Source organism: Cyprinus carpio, chromosome A7 (assembly GCF_018340385.1).
Source record: "Cyprinus carpio isolate SPL01 chromosome A7, ASM1834038v1, whole genome shotgun sequence".
NCBI classification, from domain to species: Eukaryota; Metazoa; Chordata; class Actinopteri; order Cypriniformes; family Cyprinidae; genus Cyprinus; species Cyprinus carpio.
The window spans coordinates 18,093,596-18,117,317 of NC_056578.1; the positions used below are offsets into that span (position 1 = coordinate 18,093,596).

A 23,722-nucleotide genomic window follows, 5' to 3' on the forward strand; every position below is an offset into this window, starting at 1 on the left:
AACTGATTTCAAACTTATATAGTATATATAATTAATATTATAAAAATATTTTTTTTAAATAATTTTTCAATAAAATAGATTATGTATATTTGACTGGCCACAGATGGAAATGTGGCTTTTGTTGAACTTTATAACATGCTCTGTAGGACTTACAGAAATAATTTAAAAATCTTGCCCGTGTTATAATGACCTTAGTCTAGTGCACAAATCTGGTGCATCATACAGTAAGGATGGAAAATGAGAGTGTGTCGGTGGCTCTGACTACAGAATGATATAAATACCATGTAGAAGAACATATGATTTCAAGAAGAGTTTCGCCCACACAGTTACACTTGTGTTAATGATCTTAGTTATCTGGCCAGGATATGTGGGATCATTAGCAGAATTTGCATTTGTTAGTCATTTACTTCATAATTTACTTCATGGATCAGAAGCTGTGTTTTCATGAGGTTTCATCTTAAGGTTTTGCAAGATATTGAGTTGTTTGGGCTCTGGATAAATATTAAAGTGCATTGCAATATTTGATATTCAGAAATATACATGATTTCCACAAGAATCTCTATAAGTCACTGATTGTCATATAATTGCTTTAATAGGTTCACACTAAAGAAAGGCTTGATCGTTTAGAGTTTTTTTTTCATTAGAAATGGCATCTCCTATCAGCTCTTACACTGCACAGAGATCAAACAGATGTGCCTTATTGGACACAGTCACTGTAATGCATTGCTTATGTGTCTTTTGAGTGGGAAATGATTAATATTGATGTTTCTAGCATAGCTCAGTGACCCTGACTTTATGAATGAATTGTCTGCTCCTTTGGTGTTTACTTTAGAAATAATCAAGTAGCCAAGGATGGTAACTTGTTAGATATTTTAAAAGCACATTCAAGTGTCTGTTATGCATAGTAAGTGAAAGCGGTTTGTTTAACATATAATCAGTATGATGTTAGAGGGGGTTCTGTATTTGTGTCTTTTGCCTCCTCTTTCATCTTACCTTTTTGTACATAAATGGACATTTGTATTATTTTTGGGAAGCGGTCCACCTTGAGATTGCATTCTTTTATACATTTGGTGCTTTCATCCTCTTATTTATCATATAAAAAGAGAATATTGTGAGCTCAGGTGCAATGTAAGAAAGGTCTGCAGCCATTTTTTCACTCGTTGGCTGAAGTTTATCTGACTCAAGATTATGAAACATTGTTGCTCTTGATCTTTTCATTCATTACTGAGTCTGTGCGTTCTTTGAACAGCTAATTATTTTATGCCTCTGGCTATGTGTATCCTGCCCTCATATCTGATGTAATATCTGTCATATTGCTCTAAATAAGTAAGTCGAGAACAAGGTTTCTTTGAGAAGTTGTTGTTGTTTTTTGTACTGGTGACTCACTGGTTGGTGAATCACTTGCTGTATATTACTGGATCGAATTACTGGCATTTTTCTCACACCTGCTTAGTTTTCCCTGCGTCTCTATATTTGATCGGTAGCAAGGTCGTTCCTGTTAGATTTAGTCAAGTCAGTTTTATTTGTGTAGTGCACAGTTTGACAGTCTTTTTCAGTCCAAGGGCCCCCGAGTGGAGTTTTGTCTTAAAATTGTCATGATATAAAAATGAATCTGTTTTCTAAATGCATCTTAATTATATTAATGTGAACAATTCAATAATTTAAAAATAAATAAAATTACATTTTTCAAAATGTCATAGCTCTTTTGGTGAATCAACTGATGTATGCCAGACTTCTTCAATCATTTAGTCTGCATAAACCCTGGCCCTTTCTTAAAGTCGACTGCAAGCTTAAAATTAGATTTGCCTTTCAATCAACTACCAAAGAACAGAACCAAGAACCCACCCTACATTTTTGTTTTTTTCAGTAATCTGTTTCACTTGGATGTATGTCACAATATGGAAGAAAAGGTCTGTCACTACTTCAGTTTCATTGTGAATTTAAGCCTTGCCAAAAATAACTTGCCTTTTAACCAACACTCAGGATACTTAGTAGCTCAGAAAGTCACTTTAATAAACCAAGAGAAATAACAGAGGTAAATCCACATGAAAGAATACACAAACAAGACCAGACAAAGAGAATGAAACGGGGAGTATATATACACTGATAAAAGCACTAAACAGAAACAGCTGAACGGAATAATTAACTAATGAGCACCAAGGACACTTACTAGGAACAGAGACAACCAAAGTAAAACAGAATATACATGTGACAATAACATTCGTGTAGTGCCATATTAATGAATTTATGTACTTTTGTTATGATGGTGACATGACAAATTCATTACAGTAATAAAATTTACAGTTTTTACAGTCACATATGTGCACATTTAACATTATCTTTAGTAATTGTAATGTCTTTAATTTGAAGCATTTAGCAGAACATTAGCTTCGTAAATTTATCTTTGGTTGTTGTTAACTTAATATTGCATTTTTGCTTTTCTTTTAACAATTATTAGTGGACCCCCTTTTAAAGACTCCTGGTATAGTGTTTTTCATATTACATATTTAGTCTCAAAACCGCTTTGGAATAATCCTTTAGTGGAACCAAACATCTGGAATAGCAGTACCCCTCTGGCAGGGATATATTTATTGTAATGTCCATTTCTAATAATATTTCTAGGTACTTTCTTGTAGTATTGATTGACCCTTCTTGCGTATATTTTGCTACAATCACTTTCAGTCGCCTGTATCTCGCCATGGAAGAGAGATGAGGGGAGAAAATGTCTTTTGGAGTGTATTAGTGTGTACCAGCTGTGTTGAAAAGGCAACCAAACAGGGGGACAATAGCTTTCAGCTATTCATATACAGAGGGTTCACTCATCGACAGAATAAATGCATGTAGCTGTAGTCAGATCGAAGATTTATATTTATGTGCCTAACTTCCCACCTACATTAAGAGTAGCATCGACGGATTGTCCTTGGAGTCGTTTCCAGCTTGAGGAGGGCAAAGTCTTGCCTGTAAAAAGTAATGCATCCAGACCAAGTATAGCTCTGTGAAAGGAAGATACATCTTTTCTCCTTTAGTTGCCGCACAGTTAGCCTCGTGCCATTTCAGATCCATGTACATTAGCATTTAAATGAGCTAACTTGATTTTACCCAGTTCAGGCTCCATTCTCTCCTTCTGAATGAGTCTACACTCACTGAACCGAATGGAATGAGATCAGACGATCAATTCACTCTTGCTCTCATTCTTTAATAATGTGGAGGATTCACTAACTAATGGGACCACAGGTGAAGAGCGAACAAATCTCCCTGTTCCAATGACGGTTTTCATCCAGAACTACCCGGAAAGACCACAATCAGGTCCCATTATTATTCTTACAATGTGGATTGATGTATCTGGAAAGACCATGATTGGTTTTGGAATGAAGTTTCAACAAAAAAAATATTATTAATTGCTAATTCTAGATTCTGTTTGCATTCAAACCAGATTATTCAGTTAATGATTTTAGTTTTTATTTCAGTTTTATTTCAGGTTGTCTTGTCAGTTAAGATTAATTTTCATTCATTTTCTCTCCACCGTTGCTAGTTTTAGTTCTAGATTCATTTTCTTTCGGTTTTATTTTAATTTTAGGACTGACAAAGTCTCATAAAAATGCCACTAGATAGCAATAACGTTTAATGCTGGCAGGTTGGGTTATAAAGATTTCAGGTTTTATAATATAACACAAATCTACCACTGAAAGTATTTTGGGACCATTTTTATTTAATTTTAGTTCGTTTTGAAGTAATGAAAGTGTTTAATTAGTTAGATGAATTTAAAGTATTAGTTTTATATATATTTAATTTGACAAAAATAGATTCATTAGTTTACATTTTAGTTTTTGTTAACAAAAATAACCCCAACTTTACTAGTTAGTTGATTCAAACCTATGGTTCAAGAACAGTGGTAAAGCTTAAAAATGCTACTCATTTAGCTGGTTTATGAGTTATGAAGAACTACATTTCCCACCATTGTCTTTGGCAGAACAATAATTATAAAATAGATAAAGCATGAATTACAAATTAAATGTGAATCATTGGCGCTTTATTTCTACATTCAAACACCTTCCTTCTTTGTTGGGTTATGAAAATTTATGAGAATGTGAAAGAGATATTAAATTGCCAAAGGGTCAGTTTTATTCGGACTTATTCCAAAGTCATCTGAACAGTGCATTTTTGGACTTGTTAGCAGGAACTTTCCAGGAGGACTTGAAGGCAGTGTAAGTCTATGGACCCATCTGAAAATGAACACGCTATTGATATTCACAGTTTTTCATAGTGTATGTGTGTATGCGTGTGTGCGTGTAAGTCAAGATCTTTAGATGGTTTGCCGGGTTTGTGTTTTGGTGATCTGCTGTTTTTCCCTCACTGCTTCAGTTATATCATTATTAGCACTTAAGCTTTCAGTGTATTCAGTGGGATTGATCATTAGCTAGCCTGTTTCTCTGAGAGATTGCATTCTATTAGCATTTAGATGAGTAAGTGATTTCAGACAGCCTCAACATACTACTGAGCATATGCAGCTGCTGCCAGCACTTAGTTAGACCTGCAAAAATGTGGTATGAAATGAAGACTTAATATATATTTATTATAGTACTAGAGTTTTCAGTCATATTAATATAAATAGCTGTATGTAGCATTAAACACACATTTTCTATTCATGTCATGCATTAATCATTGTGAAAAGAAGTCATGCATCTAAAAGAAAAGCTTTAGACATTCATGATTGATGTTACTATTACACTCTCTCGTGTTGCATAAAGTCTGCCTATTTGCAACTGTAAATACATTTTCTCTGTTTCTCTAACTCTGAGTTGTTGTTTCACGTGAAAGGGATACAGTAGTTCACACACAAAAAATGCAAATTCTGTCATCATTTACTCATCCTCGTGTCACTCAAAACATGTGTGGCTTTTTGTTCTTCTGTTGAACATAAAAGAAGATACTTTGTTCATACTATGGAATCATTGTTCACCAAAACTGTTTACATACAATCTTCAAAATATACAAAATACACAGAAAATCGTATATGCTTGGAATTACATAGAAGTGTAAAAAAAAAAGAATTTTTATTTTTGGGTGAACTATCCCTGGATTACACAGATCTGATTGGTCAATTGAGCAATTTAGAGATCTAATAGAGTGCTAATCTGGGTAAATGAAACCAGCTTCACTGGACTTCACTATTAGTATTAATGTATAGTGTTTGTTTCTAGGCTGATTGTTTTGTACATAGTTAGTAATAGTAGTAAGAGTAATAGTTTTTTTTTTCTTAGCAGATTCTTTACAATAATATATGCAATTGTAAAATAATACAATTCAAAGTCAAATCAGTATTTCATGTGTACATATGTATTTATTTGTTGAATAGCCTGTTCATTATCTCTTAACTCATAACCAGTGTAAGCTTCTACAAACTGATGTGGTTTCTGACAAGTTTCAAACAGCATAGCTAAGAGCGTGAATCATTAAAGAACCCTAAATCTTTCAGGATAATTACACAAGGTAGAAAGAGAAAGAAGAAGAGAGAATGTGAGAATAAATGGTGGGGGAGAAGAATGCTTGTTTTAAAATGTAGCCTTTGGGTATCACAACTCACATGTAGCAGCTGGTGTGTGTGAGTAAAAGGGTAATTGATTTGGTTCAAGAAGAGTGTGTGTTCAACAGCGTGTCAGCTTTTACCTGCATTCTGGGGACCAGCCAATAGTCCCCAAAAGGAAATGGTTTAATAAACATATTAAACTTAAAAGTTGGTGTAACTGAAGTCAGTCATAAGAACGGGGTGTTTTATTTATTTATTTATTTATTTTACAGCAACTACTTCACTATTGATGAGGTTCCTGTCAGAGCATGAGACATTTTCTGACTATTTCAGCTATGAAGAAAATGTTGCCCATAAACAGCCATTGATTTTGCTGTTAATTTCAGGGCACAGGAGAACATACTCTTAAATAAGCTGGTAGAAAAGCATGTGATATTTCAGAGAATGTATTTGTTTTTAAATCATCTCATGACATTTAGAGGGCATCACTTTGTCTTGATAATCTGCTTAGTTACCAAATACATTAGTCTAGTGTTAATGATGTTTAGTTTTAATATGAGAGCAGACATTTTCTGAGTTTCTTTTGAAGTTTTTCTGATACATTTGGATATTTTGATTCTTCTGGAATCAGTGCCGGAGGATAACAATGAGCTTTTTGGGGCTCATATCATTAGATGGAGAGACGATTTGGAGATGGTAACACCCAGATTCAAGAGATTTCTAAGAGCTAGTCAACTGTGGAAAGCTAAATCCTTTTTTATATTCTGACATTAGCTCAAGAATGAGGCATACACTCTCTCAGCTTGACAGATCATGGATGATCTTTACTGTGGAGACGGAGCTGTCATTTATTCAGGGAAAGTGTGGATCTGAGGGGTTGCTCTCACTAATGGACCCCAAAATGGATTTATTGTAGTTGCACGAAATTATCCAAAGTGGGGGATCTCAACACATCCTTAATGGGAAAAACTGGGAACAGATTCACCCTCACACACATTCACTGGAGGACAGCAGGAGTTTGTGATTCTTTTCTGTCAATAACTCTTAGAAGCACATAGCATCTTTACTGCGAGGCCTGTCCTTGAACAGACAAAATGCATCATTAATACCTGCCATATATTTGATGCTTTAAAGCCTTTGGGAATAAATGAATAGCAATTGGAATGTCTGCTGGCAGGTCTGTCTACTGTGTAGATGTAATTGTTTTAACAACTCACGTGCTGCTCTGCAGAAAGGTTTCAGGCATCAATTCCCACTTTCCAGCTTGGCTATAAAAGCTTGAATGAAGCATGTGTTAATAGATGAACCACAGAGGGTTTAGTTAGGATGTTAAAAGTAAAGTTAACAGATAATGACTTTTAAATCATTACCAAAGTTCTTGTGTCAGCACTCGCAAAGGACTGTATAAATCGTTAAATAAAGTGATTATTTTTGTTTTCTTTGTGCACAAAAGTATTTTCATAGCTTCTTATCATTACGGTTGAACCACTGATGTCACATGGACTATTTTTGTCCTTACTACCTTTCTGGGCCATAAAACGTTTCAGTTGTGCTGTTGTGTACAACGTCTTGACTAGTAGGTTTCTTTAGTATTGTTTATTTTTTTTTGTATTCCGAAGATGAACGAAAGCCTTAGAGGTTTGGAACGACATGAGGGGTGAGTAATTAATGACAGTGTTTTCATTTTTGGGTGAACTATCCCTTTAATAGGCCATTTCTTGATCCTCTCAGATCCTGGCAGTGGAAGCTTGTTACAGGTCAGCGAGAGTCTTAGTGCTAGACAACCCCATGCATATCTGCAGCACAGAGAGCAGCTTTGCTCTAGCAAACAAGGGCACATTGGCACAGCTGCCTGTAACCTTATATAGGGGTTGATAGTGTGTAAATGGCAGGGAAAAGGGGCTTATGCAAGCCTATAAAATGAAAAGTGTGTTGTAAGGGAAGCCTATGTGATGAAGGAGATTGATGAGAATAGATTTTCTTCCCTCCAGCAGAACCTCCTGGGCTGTGGCTGCTGGGATGTCAGCAGGTCTGGTGCATTACTGATGGCTAGTAGACTATAGCCAGCGCTCATACTTCAAAACAAAGAGAGGGAAATGTGCATTTGAATAACAGAGAAATGGAGGCAGAGAGTAGGTCTGAGAGAGAAAGAGTTTGTACAAAAGGGACAATGTGATACAGAGGTAGAGACAGATGAAAGAGCAACAGAAATGACCTGGGTTAACATCATTCATCCAGGTCATTTCCTTTAGCCTTGGGCAGCAGAACAGTTTTAAAATGTAGTTCATTTAACTTGTTTCCAATGTTTTATATTTTCTAAAGCCACATGATAGTAGAAAAAAGAAAGATTTTTTTTTTCCTACTGGATTACATTTACATTTACATTTACATTTAGTCATTTAGCAGACGCTTTTATCCAAATCGACTTACAAATGTGGACAACGGAAGCAATCAAAATAATCAAAAGAGCAATGATATACAAATGCTATAACAAGTCTCAGTTAGCTTAACGCAGTACACATAGTAACACATGTTTTGTTTTAAATAATATAATAAGTAAAAAGAAAACAGAATAGAAAAAGAATAGAGCAAGCTAGTGTTAGAGGTCTTTTTTTTTTGCTTTTGTTAATTGTATAATAAATTCAAAGAAAACAGATAGAATACAAAAAGATTAGAAAGCTAGTTTTTTGTTTGTTTGTTTGTTTTTAAAGAAAACAAGCAGTAAATGAATTGAATGCAAGTCTAAAAGTCTAATTTAAACCAAAATCCCCAGTCGGTTCACTCAGCAGCCATATTTGTAACGCCTCCGGGCAGCTATTTCAGGCATCCAAGACCAAGTCCCTTCTACATAAATAGGGAAATCCTCAAATCTCAAAAATGGCTTACCATACTCACATTTAAACAACATATTTCAAGCCAGCAACAAAATCTGACATGAACTGGCCCATAAATGTTGTTTCTTTGTTAAAAAAGCTTACATTTTAATCCTCCGTCATATTTCAAGTTGCATTTTCTCCCATTCACAGTACTAATGTGCCATCTAAAGTCTCTGGTTAAAATTGAGAACTGAATCAGTGAACGATTTATTCCCTAAAGTCAGTTCACAATTTGGACTGAACAATTTGTTCATGAATCAGTAAATGAAAAGGACTGATTTGATCTGAATTTCAACCCGTTTCTCACACGAAGCTACTGCATGTCTTCAGAATATGGCACACTAACTTCCTATTTTACAAAACATCAACATTTTTGTTCACTGAAAGAACCTTTGGTTTTGGAAAAACATAAGTAAATGATCATAATTAAAATTTTTGGGCTCTTTGAATCTGCCGTTAGCGAATTTACAGTTTTGCAGAGTTCTGCCATTTTTGCTTAGACATTAGCAAACCTGAAGGTTTAATAATCACCGGCAGATAGGTTATTTCTGAACACCCCCTTCAGGTGTTTTTCTATGTGTAGTGTGCAACATGACACTAGTCACATGTTGTTTATGTGGGATCTCCATCGAATTCTGTTCCTGTGATCTGAAGGTGTTTCAGCACCACAGACAGCAGCAAATCCTCACGCTGTGTTCCAGAGGCAGAGTTTGTGAACGCTATCTCTTAAATTCCTGAATAATCATCATATTAATCCAAACAAGGTTTAGTAGGTCTCTTAATTTCAGCGGAATTCATCTGGAGCTTTAGGGCGATTATTGACCACACTGAAAACTATTTTCTTTTTCCTGTTATGGACCTATTCATTTTCCTTCTTTAGCATGCAATGCAAAGAGAGCTTTACAACTCTTTTTTGATAGACAGATAGACTACTGTGAATAAAACTTAATATTCACTAACAGGAATCTCTTATCAAGGAAACTGTAACAGCAGGTTTTGAAACGAACAGGAAGAACAAATATCATGAAGTCTGTCAGTATTTTCCACTAGGTAAAATATGACAGTTGAGTTTGATGAACAGATGACAAAGAGCTTACAATAAAGCTCTGTATATGAATATACTGCAGCAGCCTCACTGTTAGTTTCTGAAGGCCGCACGGTATAAAATAAACCTTGTAATGCTTATATTGTGATAAAAGGTGTGTCTATTGTCTGGATTCACTACTAGCCTTTGTCAGGGAGCACAGCTTGCTTTCCTGCTCTCCTTGAAAAACTTCTCCCATGGGAGTCTGAGTCAGACAGTAGTCACTCTTCACTCCAAGTGCAGCCCTCTTTTGAAGACATAAATAGGCTGTGTTTACCTCCATCTGCAGCACTAAGTTGATGCACAATGATCTATGGCACTAGCTGTTAAAACTGAATTAGCTTTAGAGGCTTGATGAATTTTGAAATGTTCGAAAGGGTTTCATAGAACTTCACTGTCAAAAGTGTTAACAGGTAATTGTTACTTTATGGATCTATTTGACTTTTAAAAATGGAATTTGTTGGTGTAATAATCAGATTGATTCAGTTGTATTAAATGATATTTACTGCCATGGTTCATTTGAACATTTTCCTGTTAAAGCTTATTATTATTAGAGACATCATTAACTCATTTTATGTAGCTCCTAAATCTTTTGACTGTCCTAGATACTTTTCAAACATTTGGGCTTAGTAAGAAATATTTGTATTTATTTATTGTTTTATTTTTTATTGATTTATTTAAGAAATGATTACTTTTATTCAGCCAGGATGCATTAAAGTGACAATAAACACATTTAAATGTTACAGAAGATTTCTATTTCAAACAAATGCTGTTCCTTTAAATTCTCTTTCTAAAAAATCCTAAAAATGTATCAGTTTCCACAAAAATATTAAGCAGCACTATTGCTTTCAACGTTAAAAGCAATAAAAAAAAAATGAAATCACGAAAATCAGCATATTAGAATGATTTCTGAAGGATCATGATGCACTGAAGAGTGGAGTAATGACTGCTGAAAGTCCAGATTTGTCATCACAGGAATAAATGACATTTTAAAATAGATTAAAATAAAGAACACTTATTTTACTTTGCATTAATATTTCACAATATAACCATTTTTACTGTATTTTTTGTCTACCCCAAACGTTTGAACGGTAGTCTGTATTGTATTTTTGTCATATAGGTATTATAAATGTTGTTCATATAATTCCTGGACTTCTGCATCCATGTGAGAACTTTGTGTGAGGAACAGACCAAAATGTTGTTATTTACTGAAAATCTGCTCCAGAACTAATCTTTTTTTTTTTTTTTTTTATCATCTTTTTAATGAACCAATTCAAAAAAATTGGATGAACTATCCCTTTAACTCAAAAATAGTCACAGGCAGCACTGGTGTTGTAAAGATAGGCATTTTAGAAAGGCTTCCAGCTTTTGCTATTTACAGTACCAGTACAGCTGCGCTATTAAGGCTTTTTGGACAGAGCCAGACGTTGTGGTGTCTTGACAAGGAACCATTTCCCCCATATAATCATAGGCCAGTGATAGATGGATGGCAAGAGCATCTCTCAGCTCACCTATCCTGTCCACCTCCTCCTCCTTTTCATCTTCCTCATGGTCTTTCTTAGTCGGCCTCCTCGATGGAGCCATTATGGAGACACCAGTGGCTACATTTGGTCCTTCTATGTTCGTAATAGGGAAGAGGGCAGCGAGCAGCAGGTCTGCAGGGGTGGAGAGGGGATTTTAGCCACACTGCTCTGTCGGCATGCAGTGCGGTCACTGCCATTTGACAGGATTTGGCTGGAAAATTAGACGCTGCTTCCGCCCCAGATGGCAGCTTTTATCAAAATGGCTTTGAGGGTTGAGCTCTCCGAGAGAGAGACAGAAAAAGAAAAAGGAAGTCTATGAAAAAGTCTATAAGTGTTAAAGGAAGAGTTCACTCAAAAGTGAACATTTTTGATTCTTCATTTGCTCACCATCATTTTCATTCTAAACCTACTTGTGTGGTAATTACAACTCCATCTATATTTTAATATCTATATTTTTTATAAGTATTTTTGTGGTTTAACATATTCATTTGACAGTGTTATTTATTTGAAAGTAATAATGTTACAACAGTTATGTTTCTGTATATAAATAAATAAATGATAAATGCTGTTCTTTTGAACTTTTTATGAATCAAAGAGTCCTGAAAACAAAAATATTAAGCAGAACTGTTTCAATATTAATAATAAGAAGAATCCAAGTGCCAAATCAGCATATTAGAATGATTTCTGAAGGATCATGTGACACTGATGACTGGAGTAATGGCTGCTGAAAATTCAGCTTTGCCATGACATGAAAAAAACAAATATTAAAATTTTTATTATTTCAAAATTCAAATTATTATATATTTATATTATTTTAAAAAATATATAGTAATAATAATAATAGGAGTAGTGTTAATAGTAGATTTTTCTGTATTTTCGTTCAAATAAATGCAGCATGTGTGAGTGCAATAGTGCAATGAAACATTCAAAAAATCTTACGACCCTTAACATTTGAATGGTGTGTGTATACAGTATATATATATATATATATATATATATATATATATATATATATATATATATACAATATACAATATTGCATATATCTATATATATATATATATATATATATATATATATATATATATATATATATATATGCAATATTTATCTTTTTAATTTATGTATTTTAAAAGCATATATTTAATATGTAATATTGGATATTATACAGCTGTGCTTTCTTTCATTGTATGGAAAGTCTGCAAAAAAACAACAAAAAAAAAAATTATGTTCCTTTTGTGTTCCTGAGAAGAAAGAACAGGTTTTGAAAAAATGAGGGTGAGTAAATAATGACAGAACTTTCATTTTCGGATGAAGTATTCCTTCAAAATGCAGAGAAAGAGTGCACATATTTCCTCTCTTCCTCTCAGTTTTCCATCTGTCCATAGAGCTGAATCCTCTTACTCGACTTATCACTGTGGATTTACCAGTTACTGTTGAACTGCATTTGAAAGAGCAGCATCTGCCAGCAAGATGTTAAAAAGATGTGCAACTGTGCAAACAACGTCCTCGTCATTCATTTTTCCTATTTCCCTGAACAGTTGATGCTATATTAATCATTAGTCATAAGCCTTAGAGCCTTTATTTACTTGGGAGGTCTCGCCCGGTGAAATGAAGATGTTTTTATCTTTCTCAGTCGATCATAGCTGATGGGAATTTTTTCCTTGTTGTGTTCGGTGCAGGTGCAGAAAATAGGGTGTGACGTGTCACTTCCCGTCAGATTTGATTTTTGTTCATCTCGGCCTGTCTGGAAGATGCATGTACCTTAGGAAATTGGACAAATTTATAGGACACTTCTACAATCAGGTGTACAAATTACTGCCAAAGTCACCCAAGTCTGTGGGGGACATGTGCAGTGTTGTTATCAGTCTCATCTAATGGCAAACATCTGCTCGTGTAGAAGCACCCACACAGGAGAACAAGTGACACTGTCAGGAGGAGAGGAAGGATGGAGAGACTGCTCCGCATCATTTGTCTCGGCTGGGACGTCCCTGTTTCTCCTCCTCCCTCCTTAGATTGTGCCAGAGCAGTAGCACTGTTGATTGAATCAGTCTCTTTGTGAGCTGGTGCTCAGTAATCATGGCACGCAAATCAACTCTCGGCTCCAAACAGAGTCAAAGTGTTAGACATGCCGAAGGAAACTAGCTTCCTGTCTTCCTTCAAATGCTAGACGCCATAGACATGTGTCAATCAAACTCACAGTGTCAGTCAAACTTGTCTTTTATCTCTCATGATGGGGCTTTATTAAAAATCATAGATGAGCCTACTAGTAGATCGCAGTTGATTGGATATGTCTATGTGTTGTAGTTTTTCTTTATAACAACACTGTTAAGACAATATTAATCATATATTTTATTAAAAAAAGTTTAACATTCTTTAGCAGGTGAAGACAGATTGGAGTATTCTGTGTGTTCAGTCGTGATGTTCTTTATATCTCTTTGTTTTTCTCTTCTAGTTTTGTGCCTGAGAGATCTCCTTCACCCCACAACAATCGGTAAGCGTCTCTGCACAAACAGCAATCACACCAGATGGATGTCTCCCTTGTTTTGTGCGTCATATCCAGGCCTAAACTGTTTTGGAATGATTTTCAGAGTGATAAAATGTCATGGTAGGAGAAGTTTGTTAATGATGGTGGAAATCTGCAGTGCTTAATGCAAAATACTGTGCAGATTCTGTTTGAGCTGTCTTCATATATTCTCAAACTGAGAACACCGGGGTTGGGCAAAATTCTGAAATAGCCACAGCTCACAAGAAGTTTTAATTAGAATTTCAGTGGAACAGAGAATTGCATTCTTGAAAATGAAGTTTTCTTCTACCCTGGTCCATAGAGTTATGTCACCTATAGAAAGTTGCTCTTGCTTATACTATCATCAAAGGTTTGTGATAAATATTTGTAATGTTTTTGAAAGATGTCTTATTGCTCCTCAAGTAGTTATGTAATTATTTGATCAAAAATACAGTAAAAATTTTAATATTGTAAAAATATTATAACAATGCTAAAATAATTGTTAGAACACCATTAACAAAGCTAAAGAAAATCATTTATTTTAAATGAAAATCTTTTGTAAGATTATAAATGCTTTTACTTATGATACTGTCACTTTTGATCAATTTATTGCATCCTTGCTGACTAAAAGTATACATTTCTTTCAATTTCTTTAAATTAAATTTCTTTGAATTCTACTTCCATAAATTTAAATTGCAATTCTGCCTTCAGTTAGCTACCTCAATTTAAATTGGGTTGCTGAATTGACCCTTCACAAAGACCCCCCCACCCCCTTAGTTACTGTTGCTACGTCCGACAAGCCATGGTGCTCACACGCCACAAATCATGTTCTCACACAGTGAAAAAAATATTGTGGAGCAATGTGGACAAAATGGCAGATTCGCATTATGATTGGTCAGATCGCCTGTCAATTAAACTCCCGGCAAAGGGTCAGTTGGAACTTAAAAAACATACTCAGTTCAATTCTGAGGTAGCATACAACCCTGAATAACATGATTGTATGTATTTAACAGCTTTCTGAATTCATGACAGAAGTGTCCAACCACATTTAAAAGTGACATGCCTGGCCTTGTGCCATATAATGTGTGTGGGTGCAATAAGAGCTGTGGGGGAGGAGCGGCACATGCTAATCTATGCTCAGAGGACCTGTGTTAGTGGTGGGGCCGGTGGAGGGTTGCACTATCGTGGGAAATGTCTTTGAAGATGTGAAGGGGTGGAGGAAGGATCACAGAGCGGCAAGGCTGCCCAAACACCTCACTCCTCATCATGTATTCATCATCTTTACTTACACAAATATTTCATGAGATTTTGTGCAGGGAAAATACATTCTTTAGCATGGTGGTTCCTTTGAAGGGCAGGAAGGCAGAGATGGAGACCTGAAGTGGTTTACTCGAGGCAGTGTAGGGCGGGGTCAGACTGAGGAGGCTCTTTGTGAAGGCGGGCGAGGATAGAATCTTCTTTTGTGTCTCTTCTGCTGTCTTTTCTTCTTATTCTTGAAGGCTTTATCTTAATTTCTGAGCAAAGAAAAATCACAGTTGGATGGGATGGGGAGGGGCGCAGAGACATGCATTTAGAAAGAAATGGGACATGAACATGAAACAATTTATCTCAATATTGTTGTATAAGAGAAATTTTATTATAGACTATGATACTATGACTATAGACTATGTATTTATTGATGTATTTAGTATAAATATGTTCAGATTTGTTGTTGTCACACTGATTGTATTTTTGCCATGTAAATATTGCACTAGTTTTGTATCAAAATATTTTTGTTAGAGGGAAGCCACAAAAAAACGTTGTGTTGATTATGGTTCCAACATCTCATCAATTTGAAGTCTCAAAAACCTGAAATATACATCACAGCGAGGTTCCTGGTTAATTTTAATGGGGAATAAAATAAGTTATGCAGTAAGGGAGTCAGGTGCAGTTGTGAACTTTTCCTCTGAGTCTGATTCAAACCATTTGCGACTGCTTTGTGAATCTTTTAGACGGACTAATTAAAATGAGCCATCTCATAAGAGTCATTTTTTGGAATTGGACATCACAGAAACACTGGTGTGCACTCAGATGATTTGCTGATATTTAATGAAACCACATTTGGACATTCACAAGTATTTCAGATTTTTTAAATGTTGAATTTTTGCAGGGTTTTATTTTTTAGATGGAACAGTAAGATGTGCCTGTCACTTCTCACAAGGGGCACATTGCAAGCCAAAATCAAAATATGCATCCTTGTTTCTCTCATACTGCATGTCCTTATGACATTGTATGTACCCTAAAATGTTATTGGTCCTTGTTGATTGTAAACTAGTGTTATTTGTTTTGCAGAACATTGATTCTGTTGCTCTCTGCTGTATTTCTCTGGCCTTGTGCTTCATTCAGAGCACAGCATCAGTGGGTGGGGAAATGTAGCATTCGATGAAATGTGTTACTGCCCCGGTCTTACAAATCAAGCAATAATGGAAGCATTTGAATACAGATGGAGACTAAAATGCAAAACATGCTGGTGTTTCCTGCTGTGCCGCCTCGTGCCCTTTCTAGCATTTTTTTTTTTTTTTTTTTTGATGGATGGAAATTGGAAATGGAGGCATGCAGGCTACCCTCCTCCAAAGACTCATTGAAAAACTGACAATACTGTAATACTGCTTCAGTATTAGATTAGTGTTCTAGCCCTCAGTTTGGAAAGGGAAACTGTCTAATGAAATGGTTTTGTGTACTTAAATTCTGTTTCCATTTTCTTCACCAGGCTATTGTTCTCAGGTGTGTCTTGTTTAGTCATGAGCTGCATTCAAGTTCTCCTGGGAAGCTGTTAGTTTGGAAATCATAATAATGACACAATGTGCATTCAAGCTATTTTGATTTGGAATAAAATTGGACAATTTCATGTTTTCCTCTCACTTTTTCACTTAGCGGCAAAGATAGGAAGCTTTTTTAGCACTAATGCAAAATAATGAAGAGCAAATGATGTGCTCTGTGTATTTTATCATTCTCAAGCTGCCACAGAGGATGAAGGAGGAAATCTTGTTTAGTATTTTCTGGCAAGCTTTATTGCTATTGCTTCAGCTCCTTGGTTACAGTTGTAAGTCAGACAAGCTTCACAGAACATCCTGTTGGAATGTATAATCTGTCTGATTTTCTGAAAAATGTGCTCATTTCTTATAAAGTTGTAAAATATGATTAGATATCGTTCTTATGTGGCCTGAATAAATGTAGACATTGCAGAGCTTTTTATCTGCCATTATAAAGAAAATGTTGAATTACACAGTAACTTGTTGGAAAAATTGTGGCGACTCTAACTTTTGAACTTCTAAACATTTATTTGAAGGTTTGAAATAAAAATAAAAAAATGCTGGTTATATCTTCTTTTCTGGATAACTTGAGTCACCAGTGACTCAGCAACAATGTTTTAGTGTATTTTTGTATAATTTCCATAAAGTTGCATTTTAAATTTGTCCAAAGATCATGCATAGACCAGATTTTGCAGCTTTTCAAATACAAGTATGAGAAAAGGGTGGATGGTAACAGTAGCTAAGGTCAGTCTGGGTTTAAAGAAAGTATTGATTTTTTTTCCCCACTGATAATTGTGACTTTAGGTGCTGTGCGCTCAACTCGTAAATACAGTCCTTTTATTTATTTATTCTCTTCAGTCATTGCTTTTTGTCTTGTTGGCATGTTAGCCTCTAACTCCTGCTGGTGCCAGTAAACATTACACCTAAACGTGCCGCTGTTGTTATTACATTACATTAATTAGCCTAATAAATGAAATGAAAACATCTTCCTATCCTTATGAAACATCTGTTCAACATAACCGGTGCAAACTGGTTGTGACTGAAACATTCTCAAGGGGGATTTTGCTTGGACCCACACATTTTTCCTCTCTCTTTTCAGTTTCTTTGCAGTGTGTTCTGTGATTGGGTTTGGCCAAGCTCATGATTGATCAAGTGCAAAAGAGGATTAGCCGATGCAGAGAGAAGGGATTCAATTCAAACTCTGCTCTCTTCGCTTATGGCAGTTAGCCGTCCTGCTGAATGCGGTCGAGATAGTGTTGTGATTCACCCTTAGATCTAAACCGAGGCTCATAATTTTCTTTAGATAGTTTCAGTCCATCAGCATCAAACTGACAGAGCACCCAGGAGGACAGCAGCCATGTTGGATCCCATCACACACCAGCCCGCTGTTTAAAACGATGGGTTTGAGTCTTTAAAAGGCTCAGAAAGGATGTAAAAAAGTAGATCTGGCTATTTAATGAACAGGAGCCATGAAAAGGCTCAGTGTAAACTGATGAAACGCTCCCTGCAGTGATGATAGGCCCTTAATCCGTTGCATTTTGTGCAGAGCAGTTAGTCTGAATGTGGAGAGAACAGGAAGTTTCTGTCGCTTTTCCGTCACACATGCTTTCAGATGCATACAGAATCAATTCACAGGCTGTGGGATGGCTTATTACTGATGCCTTAAAGAGAAACATACCCTTTGCTGTCTGCTTGATTTGTCATTTTGATATAGTTAAAGATAATGCACCTTAAAACAGCATCCTTAGATGCTGAATGTTTCGGTGTTGCTACGCTTGAACTAACCAGCTGATCTGACTGTGTGCTGGATTTAGATGCTATTCGTGTTGTGAAGTGCAGTTTGTATGAGGGTGTGTGTTTACAAGTATATACAGTATGTGTTCTGGCAGACTGTCATATTCTTTTTGATTTCATTTTGTTAGTCATTAAGGCTGTTTGGTTTCATTCAGAACACAAATGTTGTTCCAAATGAATCCTGTCTCTTGAGTGTACATGAGCAAACAGAACAATAATTTGATATTTTGGCTATCAATTTGAATCTTTTTTCTCTTTATCAAACTCTTAAGTCAACAAGTTAATTTTGAGTACTCTAAAACACAATTTTTGTATGTTTGTTTTTTTCAAATTACAGATTTCATTAATTTATTTATTCATTTAATGAATGAATTAATTAATTAATGAAATAAGTCAGCTGACTAAGTTTCAGGATCGCTTGAAAATTACACACAGGTGTGTTGAACCCTGATGAAACTAAACTGTTTCAAGGACAGCAGTTTTGAAGACCTCTGAAGACTGCTCTGAGTATCCTATTACAGCTTTAGTCTCAAAACTCAGACAAAGCTGCTGAGGCACTTTGTGATGTCAGTCTGTCATGGTAATCCAAAACCTAAAGCATGATGGGCGAAACAGCCTGCTTAAGTAGATAAGAGAACACCGCTTCTTCTGTGAGAACCCGTTTTACACCAGTCTCTGTCTATGCAGATCACACTGTATGTCAGAAAGTACCTTGTAACATGTCTTGTTGTTGTTGTTGTTTTTCTAAAAAAAAAAAACAAAAAAAAAAAATTGCAGTGAGACTATTATCTTATTTGATGACTGAAGATTCATGGTCATTGTCATCCTATTTATTTGGCTCTGATCTGTTTTTTCCCAAAGACTGATATGACTCTGATCTGCTTTTCAACCCTGAGGCATTCTGTGCTTTAAAATAATAAATTACAAAGAAAGCAGAAACATTCTGAAAAATATGCTTTTTTTCAGCTTGAATGAGCCAGAATTCAGACTGAATTTATCAAGAGGCAACCGGAAGAGCTAACAGTCTCACCCAACGACCTTTGCAGATCTCCTCACAATGTCACTTATTTCAAATTTCTACCTAACATGAACATCAAAATGACTTTTGGTGCTATAACCTATAGTTGCCAGGTCGATTCTTTCATATAAAATGACTTGAATAAAACTTTTCAATTTAAAAGACATGAAGATAATTTTTTAGGATACCTGACAAAACCATGCATATATTGGTCAAAAATTAAAATTAGAGGCATTTTAGTTATAAAACAGTTTGCTTTACAAAAATAAAATTAAAAAATGTATGACATGTATATTATTCAATTCTAAGGGTTTTCAAACACATTGAAGACGGATAATTTTTTTGACCTACATATGCAGTTTAAGAGTAAGTTCTGATTGTACAAGAGCTTAAAATGTATTTCAATCAATTTTTAATCCAAACTACACTGAATTTTGTTATGCATACAGATAATGTGGGCGGAATGTAGCATGCAACACAGAGTGTGCTGAAAAAAAAGTCTTAAAATAGCTCTGAATCATGCATTATTCGTACTGCTCGCACAAGGCTGTCAAACTGTGTATTGCATGTTTATGTGTGCTTTCACACCCTCAGTTCTTCAACAGACCTTCAGTTTCTGAACTCATTTCTTGGCTATAGTGTTTATTTTTGAATTGACTTATGTTGCTGCAGTGTCCCAGCATTGAAAAAAATGAGGAGGAACACTCTGTTCTTCTGTGTTTTGGGACTCGCTGTTCCTCTGGGCGTTAGAGAGAGAGTGTACCGATGGTAGTGTTTTGATGCACAAGATGATTTTGGCCCTCTTGCTTGTATCCTTTCTCTCTTTTTCTGTTCTGCAGGGTCCCCTGGGGCTCATCGAACCTCCACAACCTCTGAGAACAGAACAGGGATTTAACCTCACTTCCATACAGCTGCATAGCATGAATGAGTGAAGAAACATACATATGATATACAGTAATTCAGTTGTGAATTAAGTCATGAATGAAAGTAAAACAGTTTCCGGATCAAAGTTTTAACTTATTTTAAATGAGAATACAGTCTTAACAGCCATTTATGAGTACTATTTAATCACTTTAGCCTATATCACACATTTAGGTTAAGCATTTTGAAAACTCACTATGTACACCAGGGATCGGCAACCTACCGACATGGCGTGCAGATGGATAATCACTGGCACGCAAGCAATAGGGAAAACTACTGACGTACATTTTGAGGTAATGACTTCTCATAGTCACACAGCCTGTTAGGAACTATAAATACAATTAAAGTGTGAGAATTAACTTGCGCTAGTCTACGGATGCGCACATGACAGCTGCACATACTAGGCGCTTCAGATAAAAGCCTCAGCGGTCTAACAGCGCTCGTCAGTGTCAAAATGACTGAGATGGCCAATCAAATCAAAGTAGGTGGGGTTTACTGTTCACAGAAGCAGAACGCGAAGCGTCGGTTTAACGTTAAAGAGAGCGAGGTAAGATGAAGCTGCAAATCATTTAATATTAGTCAACTTTAACGAAACGTTTTACGATAGAAAATGACCGACAGCTATATCCAGTGACGCAAACTACTCGTTTTTTCTCAAATATGGCCATTTTGAGAGAGAGTGAGAGATGTTTAAATTGTCTGCATCTGTGTCTCTCTTTACAAAAAATGAAGCTGAGTTTAGTTACTTAAAAACAGTGATTTTACCCCCCTCATTGCTGAGAAATATAATGTGGCGATTCAGTATTGATTAATAAAAGTCACGTGGCAATGCTGACAACAAGATTATGAGCTTCTTAATGTTGCTTTTTGCATAGTGTGATCTCAGAACTCTGTGTTCCATAGGTGTGTGTGTGTGTGTGTGTGTGTGCATGCGTGCGCATCAATTAAAGCAGCGCATTAATATAGAACGGTGATTAAACTGAACGGTTAATGCATTGGCCTTGTCACACACACACACACACATACACACACATACAGTGGTGTTCAGTACGGTCACACTGTATATCTGTTATTCAAAAAACTTTTGAAAAGTTTAAAAAACAATTTATGATAAAATCTTCAGAAACTATTTGCATGAAAATCAAATAAGCCTATTGGATTTTATCGTACAATTTAAAAATGTGTATGTACTGTATAAATACAGAAGTTTGGGGTGTTAGCACAGTGGTTAACCAGAAAAAAAAAAAAATTGGCACCTCATGCCAAAAGGTTGCCGACCCCTGGTGTACACTATAGTCTCTGGGCTCAGAGTGTCCCAGCAGTTTCTTTTAGTATCGAGATTATAGTTTTTGTTAATGTTTTGAATTTGATTTTTCATTTTATATTTTCTAGTTTCATTTTAATTTTAATTAAAATTTTAGTTGTGTGTTGTTGTCATTTTTAGTAGTAGTTGTTTTTAAATATTTTTATATAGTTTTACTTTAGTTTTTTTATTCAAGTTGTAGTTATTTTAGTGCATCATGTTAAATTTTATAAAAATGAGAAATGTTGTCTCAGAATCTAGCTGAAATAAAATAAGCTTCAGTTTTAATTTTTATTTTTTTATTTTAGTTAACTTTTTTTATTATTTCAAGAAACAAAAAACATTATTTCATTTTATTTTTTGAATTCACTATAATAACCCTGCGACCCATACACTAATGTTTTAATGATTAATAAAAGAAGAATCACTTTTTGGCCATCTTAGCTTTCGGTATAGAGCTTAAGGTTAAGATCTTGATTTTTCAGTAGTATTACAACACCATATATTAGCCCTGTTTGTTATTTCCTTTGGGCATCTGATAGAGCCTTTAGACCCGGAAACGTCTGACACATGTCAGACTTAACCAGCAGATATTAATAAGCTCAACATACAACAGAATGACTCTGCTTATCTCTACTCAATCCTCATACAGTATGTGTAGCTCTCCTAGAAATAACTTAGAGGACGTGTGCAAAAATCTGCCTACACACTCTTCTCTGTGCTCCCAGTGCACCTCGGTTGATGAGCATAGTGTCTTTGTGTCATTTGCAGCCTCATGAATATTTAATGAGCTGAGGCTGTCAATGGGTGGAGCTTTTCCATGTTTCTCTTCCTCAGTGCTGCATTATCTCTGAGTTTAACCTTCTCAGTATTGACCATTTCTTCTAATCCCCCAACCCTGTCGACTTTTAATCAACTTCATTTCCTTTCCATTTGTTGTTATTGGGGGAAAAACTCTTACAAATCTATCATGGATGTGTTTTATCTAAAGCCAGTTCCATGAAAGGTGATTTGGTTGTTATGCTCCCCATTTTTCTTCCAGTATAATAACCATTACTCTATAATGAAGAATTATCGGTCATTCTTGGCTCGCAAATACCTTGTGGTGGTTGCTGGCCAATAAGAATACAATAGGCCGTTTGTGTTATAAAATATTAATTTTGGGCAATTTGTTATGGACATTACTGCTCGATAAGTACAAATGCAATCTGCAACATTCATCAAAGAATCTTCCATTAGAGATGCTGCCATAATGAGGGCGTGCTGTAATGCTACGCTACTTTAGAAATCTGTATTCAGCAGCAGACACAGGTGCCATAATGACTCATACATCACATGTCTAACAAAGTTCACGGCCATCATTTATATGAGGGCATGTGGAGTACACCACAGGAATCTTATTGGGTGGGATTGATTGATTCTCCCAGGCAAAGCAGCTCAACTTATCCTGTAATAGCAAGTGAGGCTGGATGGTTTCCCTCAGCAAGTTCTGCTTCTCATTATTTCAGTGCATCTACTTATTCTCTCACACATCTAGTTTTATTGCAGTCTTATTGTGTTCTGCATCCCAGTGCTGTACTAATACTAAAACTAATGTTAGGGGCTCATAAAAGGAAAATTCATAAAGACTAAATATAGTCTGTTGCATTCAAAATGGGGTTTGTGTCAAAACGCTGCTGCTAATGGTGATATATGCTTAATTTTGTGCTTTCGCTTGTGTTTTGATTGCATAAACGCAGCAAATGAGGAATATTAGGGAAGAGCAAATAAGATGGATCAGAGTGCCTGTGGCTGTTTGAAAGTTAAACTCGTGGTCTTGATTTGGCGCTTCACACACTAGCTCCATTTTTGCATTTCTGCTTCTCTCCCCCTCTCTGGCTCCTTCCACTTCTCCCTCTTCTGGTTGTCAACCCTGTCTCTCTCTCTCCCTTCCTCTCTGATGGCACTGAAGGGTCTGCTCCCAGCTGCCACAGCCCAGATGGCTGACAGGAGGCAAGCCGTCTACTGCAATGGGGGCTTTGTCCCGTGTGTTGGTTTTGTTGTGGGTGAGAAAAAAAAGTGGTTGCTGTTAAAATTAGTTTTAACTAGGAATGGACCGATATAGGCTTTTTATGGCCAATATCTGTGGCAGAGTGGCTGATGGTAAGCTTTTATTTTATTTATTTTTTAATTAAACAATTAAAAGAATTTATTTTTATAATAATAAAATATTTATTATTTTATATAACATAAATTGATTTATTCATTTTTATTTATATGTAATATACATATAGTATAAATAACAAAAGAACATGTTACATATAAATAATTATGATATTTATTGTATGTGTGTGGATGTAATTTTATAAATTAAAAATTAATTGATTGAGTTTGAGATT

General features: G+C 35.6%; 1 protein-coding gene across 10 annotated transcripts in view; it reads left to right on the top strand.

Moving 5' to 3' along the window:
- Window positions 1-23,722, top strand: part of LOC109094062 (amyloid-beta A4 precursor protein-binding family A member 2-like) — a 66,453-nt gene that overhangs the window by 3,114 nt on the left and 39,617 nt on the right. For 7 of the 10 annotated variants that reach the window (XM_042760067.1, XM_042760065.1, XM_042760073.1 and 4 more), the window contains exon 2: window positions 13,466-13,504. The exons of 1 other annotated variant lie outside the window; for it this stretch is intronic. The gene's annotated coding sequence lies outside the window, so the exon portion shown is untranslated. Of the gene's footprint in view, window positions 1-13,465; window positions 13,505-19,959; window positions 20,104-23,722 lie in introns of all 10 variants that reach the window. 2 more of the 10 variants (XM_042760068.1, XM_042760071.1) reach the window with 1 other exon arrangement.